Source organism: Daktulosphaira vitifoliae, unplaced genomic scaffold (assembly GCF_025091365.1).
Source record: "Daktulosphaira vitifoliae isolate Bord-2020 unplaced genomic scaffold, ASM2509136v1 Scaffold_5, whole genome shotgun sequence".
Classification (NCBI taxonomy): Eukaryota; Metazoa; Arthropoda; class Insecta; order Hemiptera; family Phylloxeridae; genus Daktulosphaira; species Daktulosphaira vitifoliae.
Genome location: NW_026099576.1, coordinates 27505252 through 27513245, shown reverse-complemented (window position 1 = coordinate 27513245; position 7994 = coordinate 27505252). Strand labels below are relative to the sequence as shown.

The 7994-nt window shown below is 29.7% G+C and overlaps 1 long non-coding RNA gene across 1 annotated transcript; it reads left to right on the top strand.

Annotated features, from left to right (window-relative positions):
- Positions 1–4492: 4492 nt before the first annotated feature.
- Positions 4493–5102, top strand: LOC126908068 (uncharacterized). The gene is made up of 3 exons (XR_007704693.1): positions 4493–4620; positions 4688–4828; positions 5011–5102. It is a non-coding gene; the product is annotated as an uncharacterized LOC126908068 (long non-coding RNA).
- Positions 5103–7994: the final 2892 nt, after the last annotated feature.

Genomic DNA, 7994 nt, shown 5'->3' with positions numbered 1-7994 from the left:
ATATATATACACACAAGTAATTATTTTTTTTAAATGTTCAAAGCCATATTTATTATATTTTATTTATTTGATTATTGTAATAATAAAAAACAATAAAAAAATATATAACTTTAGTAATATGATCAAGTAGTGATAAAAGTTTCAAGCTTATTTAAAGCAATACATTTTATTTAAATTAAAAAATTATAGTATACATTTTTAATCAAATATTCAATATTTAAATGATTTTTATTAAAAAACTTGTCTATGATCATACATAGATAATATTATCTATGCATTGTATATTATATCATAATATATTGTTGACTTGGTGTGTAATTTCACTTATGATTTTGAATACTTAGTTTATAGCATCATATTGTGTAGAAATATATATTTTTCTCCATTCTTAGTAGGTGTTAAGTGGATACCTTACACTAAATATTATACACCTTGTCAAAACAACATCAAGAAATTTTTTATTTGTAATTGGTATTTTAAAATTTATTATTTGTTGTGAATTCTTATTGTAATAAAAATACTATTTGCCAATCTATAATATTAGAACTGTTTTGNACTATTTGCCAATCTATAATATTAGAACTGTTTTGATTTAAACACTATTATTAATTGATATACTAACTGGACGAGTGTAAAAACAAAATATTTTGATTTTATCAGACTGAGTGTTATTATAAAATAACTTTTTATAATTGAGGAGTTAAAATAATTTAATCATGTTAACTTTGCCATTGTTATAAGTTATGTTGAACATTTAATGTATATTAGTTAAGCTTTAGAAATATTTAGTTCTAATACAATCATTGTTATATCAAAACGCTTGTTGATATTCCATTTAAAATATTACAAAAGGTTATTTTTAGAAGGGCGAATAAGCGATAATCACTGATAATAAATATTTACCCGACAAAACATCACTGTAAACATAATATTACATGTTCTCTAACCTAGAATTTGTAAATTAATTTAAACTTAAAATCATGATTTCCTATTTTGTTTGCTTTGTTAATTTGGGGTGTAATCATATAAGTTTAAGTATTATAATTTTTAAAATGTGGTAATACAGCAGTTTTACTTTAGTCATGGAAATCAATACTAACTTTATTAAGATTCTTATATATCTGTAACTTGTACATTTTTATTTTATACAACATAAAAAAAGAGTACAAATAAAAAGTGTCACTGGATTGACGAACAGCGCGAGAATAAAAAAAATACACGGAGTGTTATCGTACTGCAGTACATCTAAGATAAAACATATAAACATATATAAAAGCATTCATTGTCACATGTTATTTAACATCTTTGTTAATCCCTACATTACCCCCTTTCGAGTGAAAACGATAATTTTACGTTTAACATACATAGTTACAAATATCAAATATAAAAATACAAATACAAATATAAAAGTGATACAATTCACAATTTACAAAAACCTTACGGGGAGGCGGATGGTTCTTCCTGACTTGGTTTGTTTTGTTTGTATTATTGTTGGTCTTGTAGTTGTATTTCTCTGGTTGTGCTGGTTCGTTGTTATTGATAGATTTGTGTTATTATCTTCATTTTCGTTGAAACATGGCTTCAGTCTGTCTATTGATATGATACATTCTTTTTGCCTAATTAATAATTTAAAGGTTTTTTCGTATCGTTGAACAATTTTGTACGGCCCTTCATATGGTTGTTCTAGCGGTTTCTTGACCCGGTCGACCCGAACGAAAACGTGTGAACAGGATGCTAGATCTTTATATATAAAAACTTTTTTACTTCCGTGGTTTGAAGTTGACACTGGGCGTATGGTTTCCATTGTTTTCTTTAGTGTTTCAGCAAAGGAACAAGGGTCTGTCGCCACTGATGACTGCATAAAAAACTCATTAGGTAATCTAATCGTACTTCCAAATACAATTTCTGCAGGTGTTAAACCTAGATCTTCTTTAATCACTGATCTAAGGCCCATAAGAACTGAGGGGAGTACATCTGTCCAGTGCTCAGTTTCGTAACACTTTATTGCCGTTTTAAGTGATCGGTGGAATCGTTCAACTAAACCATTGGCTGGTGGATGATATGCTGATGTACGTATTCTTCTAAACCCTAAAATTTGCGTTACTGCGGTGAACAGAGTAGACTCAAATTGCCGTCCTTGATCTGTTGTCAATCTCTCCATAACTCCATATCGAGCTATCCAGCCTTCAAATAACGTACGAGCTATGGTTTCAGCCGAAATATCCTGAATTGGAAAAACTTCTGGCCATCTAGAAAATCTGTCTATAGCGGTTAAACAGTAAGTACAACCACGTGACATGACCATAGGACCGATTATATCGATGTGTACATGTGAAAAACGATCACTCGGCACATTAAAAATACCACACGGACTTATAACATGTCGCGTTATTTTTGACTTTTGACACACTAAACACGCACGAGTCCATTTTGCACAATCACTGTTCATCGACGGCCACACGAAACGACTACTCACTAATTTTATTGTTGACCGTATACCTGGGTGAGCGAGATTATGTAGACAATTGAACACATTGCGGCGAAATTGTTTGGTAAGATACGGTCGTTGTCTACCATTAGAAGTGTCGCAGTAAATATTTGTGTTCGTAGTGGGCATATTTACGAGCTCTAGTTTTATCGATAATTCCGGTTTTGACAATAACGACAATAGTTCTGCGTCTGCTAACTGGTCGTAAGCTAACTTGTCATAATCTAGCGGTGGCGGTGCATTTATAGTTTCTATTCTCGATAACGCATCGGCCACTGTATTCTGTGTACCTGTTACGTGCCGTATTGATGTTGTAAACTGACTAATAAAATCAAGTTGTCGTGCACGTCGAGGTGGTAATTTATCTGAGTGTTGTGTGAATGCGTATACTAACGGCTTATGGTCCGTAATTATTTCAAATTCACGGGCTTCTAGCATATAGCGAAAATGCTTAATGGCTTCATATACCGCAAGAAGTTCACGATCGTATGCACAGTATTTTTTTTGTGTTTGGTCAAGTTTGCGAGAGAAAAAAGCAAGTGGTTGCCAAACGCCGTTTTTAAATTGTTCTATTACTGCGCCTATCGCCATATCTGACGCGTCACATCGTAATTGAATATTCGCGGCCGGATCTAGATACGATAATGTTGTGGCTCGCTTTAAGTTTTCTTTAGTTTTCTCGAACGCTCCCGTTGATTGGTCCATACAATTGGTGTTTTGTCGTTTTTTTTGCTGTTTTTAAGATAATCGTGAAGAATAGTTTGTGTACTTGCTGCGTTTGGGATACAACGGCGGTAAAAATTGCACATAGCCAAAAAACGTCGAAGCTCTTGTACATTATTCGGCCGTGGATATTTGTCTATCGCTTCCAGTTTTTCAGGATTTGGTCTAAGACCGTTACCCGATATGATGTATCCTAAAAATAGTACCTCTTCTTTTCCAAATATACATTTATTCGTATTTATCACAATGCCGTACTCACTGAGTCGTTGTAATACACGTTTGAGGTGGCTCAAATGCTCTTGTGTTGAAGACGATGCAATTAAAATATCGTCCAAATACACTTCACAAAAATCTAAGACTTTTAAAACACCGTGTATGAAACGCTGAAATGTTTGAGCTGCATTTTTAAAACCGTATCCCATCCGAACAAACTCAAATAACCCAAAAGGTGTTGTAATAGCTGTTTTTGGAATATCGGACGGTTCTATTGGTATATGGTTAAAAGCTTTAACCAAATCGATTTTTGAAAAAATACTTTTATTTTGCAATCGCTGTGTGATGTCTTGAATGTGTGGAATGGGGTATCTGTCCGGTAATGTGACTGCGTTTAACCTACGGTAGTCGCCGCACGGTCTCCATTCACCGTTCTTCTTTTTTACTAGTTGTAATGGGCTATACGGACTATTTGAAGGTCGGCATATGCCCCGTTCTACTAAATATGCAAATTCTTTTTTTGCGATCTCTAGTCGATCCGGAGGAAGGCGTCTTGGTTTAGCGAAGAGTGGTGGTCCTTTAGTGATGATATGATGTGTAACGTTATGTTTACAATCTATAGGGATCATGTTTGTTCTTAATACTTGCGGAAATTTTTGGAGTAACTTACTGTACGCTGAATCGTCTTTAAAAGCGAAGATGCCCAAGGATATCGTCTTCTTAACTTTTCCGGCGGTGGCTAATTTGGTATTTTTAACAATTAGGCGTTTACTTCTTAAGTCCACTAATAAGCCGAAATAGTGGAGAAAGTCAGCACCTATAATTGGTTTACTGACTGCTGCGACAATAAATTTCCATTTAAAAACACGTCTTAATCCTAAATTTACAGCAATTAATATTTCACCGTATGTTTTTATTATTGACCCGTTGGCTGCAAATAAAATAGGGTTACCATCTTTTATTTTATTGCGTTTCTGCTTAGGATCTGCTGGCCAAACCGAAAAGTCCGCACCAGTATCAATTAAGTATTGAGTTTTTTTTATTTTATCAACAATAAATACNGTGTTTTAAATAGTAATAAAAGTGATGATAGTGTAAATGTGTAAACTAATTCTAATAAATTTTCTTCATATTCATCTCTAACTGAATCAAATTTCAAGTATGGAACATATAAACCAATAGAATGGACTTTGCAAGTAATATATTAATAAAATTTTATTCTTTAAGTATGACAAATTATAAAATAATATGTATTACTTTTAGTCTATTATGAGCTTGATGTATTCAACTAATGATGGTCGTTTTATTTTGACTGATGCAAAAGTAAACCATGAACATTTATCTAATGATGCTCAAAATACACTTACGAGACTTAATAAATTATTTATTTAAAGACAAAGCTCGGTAATATACACTATGTTATTTTAAATATTTATTATAAATTAAATATGTATGGGTGTAAGTTAAAATAGTTAATATACATGAAAACTTATAGTTCTTATATAAAATAATCATAGACCTTTAATTTTATACTAATTTAATATTTCTATTTATTAAACTTATGTTATATTAAATATTTGTTTTAGGGGAACTGATTTTTAATTTCGGAAAATTTCTTCAATTATCATTGAAATACTTCCCAAAGAACAAGAAGTAGGATATAGGTTTAAAACTATTAAATTAATTTACATTTTTTTTAAAAAAATTATCATAATCAATTAATAATAATGATAAATGCAAATAAATACATTTTTCAAATACCCATCAATAAATTTAATAATTAAAGCTCTTTTTCAATTTAGAAAAATATTTGATATTTGAATTACCTACCCTTTTAATAACCAATGTATTTTAAATAAAAACAGATTATAATATTTTTAAATTTAACAAATTATTTCAAAATTAAAAAATGTATGTATATAAAAGTTTTTAATACATGTTACCTCATTATTATTTTATTTACTAATAGCTATTAAACTTCTCTGAAACATTATCAATTTTAACATTTTCTGATAGTAATATTATCAAACATTTATGTTTTATATTCATGCTAATACATCCAATTAATTAATTAATTTAATATAAATATTAAAATAGATGAAGCTGAATCAGCAAAATTTTGATTAAGCACAATTGGGTTTTTTCTAACTTTGATGAGATTAAAAAACACTGGAAATAAGAATGGCTGAAATTTGTGGTTTAAAATAGCATAACTGGTCGTCATTTGTCTAAAAATTTTAAATCATTTAAAATATTTTATGTAGTCCTAAAGGATATAATCTGGTAAGAAAAAAAAAATGATAAAAATTAGTAATTAATATTATTATCTATGTGTATTTTTTTTATAATATAGTAATCAATGTTGTAATATTAAAATTAAAATTTACGTAATATTTCTCTCAACTCGTCAGCAACTTTTTTTACTTTTTATTTTCAAATATGATACTGGTTAAAACTATAAAAAAAAGCAATATGTTGTGTCTACTTATTATTTAAATTTTTGTTTTAGGTTTTTTCAAGATTATTTTATAAAATATCCAGAAACAAAAAACTATTAACATAATTGACTAAACTTTATTAAAAAATGGACTTTGTTTTCAAATAACTTATTGAGCTTACATAGAAATTTAGTGAAAGATAATTATGCTAATGACTTATTAAAACAACTTGATACTATACAACTGAATGTAAGTTATTATTGTATAATTATTAATTATCTATCCTGTGAATTGTATGCACCTTTATTTTAAAAGTTAAAAATATTATGTTAATATTGTAATTTAACGAGAGACATAATTATAAGAGTCCTGGGATTAAACTAGTCTTTATAAAAAAAACTTTATTAACTTATTATAAATAATCCTCAGACTTAGTGTATTTTAAATACTCATATATAAGTGATAAATATAGTTCACAGTTCTTCTAAGTATTAATCCATTAATTTCAATTGTGTTTTCATTTATATTTTGTTTAATCTATATGTTCATTAGTATATTTCCTTACAAAAATTAATTCATAAAATATGTTATTTTACACGAGTGTGAAGCTACCAATTTTTGTTCCACCAACTTCTTATCACTTTTATATATTGGTTACCTACACGGTTACATATTAATAATATAGTATAGCGCTTTTTCTAACCGCTAGATGTAGCCACAAAAATAAAATTCATACATTACAATAATTAAATGGTCTTTATCAACTGACGCCTTATATAAACACACTTACTAACATACACACCGCCGTAATAACTCAGCTTATTGAAAGCGACGATAGCATTTCTCCACTTAGAAATTAACACTATTATATGTAAAATTTAATCAGCTTTTTAATGATATAATCAAATTGCCTGGACTCCTCTCGGAACATCTTTAAAAATCCAAATTACTGTCACCCGGTAGGTTTGCGAATACGCGTAGTATCAATACATCGCTCTACCAACTAGGCTTATTGTGGGCGACGACCGCATTTCTCCACTTAGAAATTTTTACCATTTTAAATAAAAAAAAATTTTTAGTAAAATGAATGTTGTAAAAAAACTTAATTCACAAGCTAAAAATGAATATGTTCTTATGTCATCATTATAATTGGATCCTCCATAGCCAGTAACACAGCTGATAGCTCTTGAAACCAGATATGGGCACACCATAATTGCACGATTGGAAAATGATTGTCAANCCAGATATGGGCACACCATAATTGCACGATTGGAAAATGATTGTCAGTTATGTCTAAAATACGTTTTGTTATGTTATAACATATGAAAATATGTTATAACTTTATTTTACTAACACAAAATTGTATTGTAATTGAATGAAATAAAATTTTCCTAATAACAAATTATCATTTTGTTGATATTTTCACATTGTCAGTTTAAAACTTAGTCGCGGTCGCATTTCATTTCCGGTGTTACCACCGGATGGCGATCGCGGCGCTTCCTCTTCACGTCCGACAGGTCGCGCTATTCTGGGTGGCCGACGAGCGGTGAGAACCGGTCGCTTGGGGCTGGATAGATAGACGCGAATTAATTCAACTATTTTTATGTCAACTGTCACTGTACTTAATAAAAATTTTTAAGCATCTATATCTATTGTTAATACTAAATTATATTGTTTATCGTCGGAATAAACGTTTCTAGTGTTATTGCTTAATTATCGTTATTACATTTACACTTAATTACCCTGATTACATCAACTTTAATAATTTACATTTATATTTTTAAATTTATAAATAATAAATCGTATATATATAGATAATAAAAAATAAATCTATTTTATTTATGTTAAAAATTATAATGAACTAATACCAGGTGTGCTCCTAATTAACTTCCGGTTTTTTTTGACAGATAGCGTGCTATGTTTTGTATTGCTATTGATAACATACACATGTTATTTTGTATAGTTGATATCAATTATTTAAACTGTGTTAACGTTTTTTTTTTAAACATTTTCATTAAGTTTTTATTGTGCGTCAAAAATGTCAAGTTACGTGCCCAATTTTGAACATATGCGCCATGCATTGCTTTTTATGTTTAATCTAGGAAAAAAGGTGTCCGAGAGCCATCGTGCGC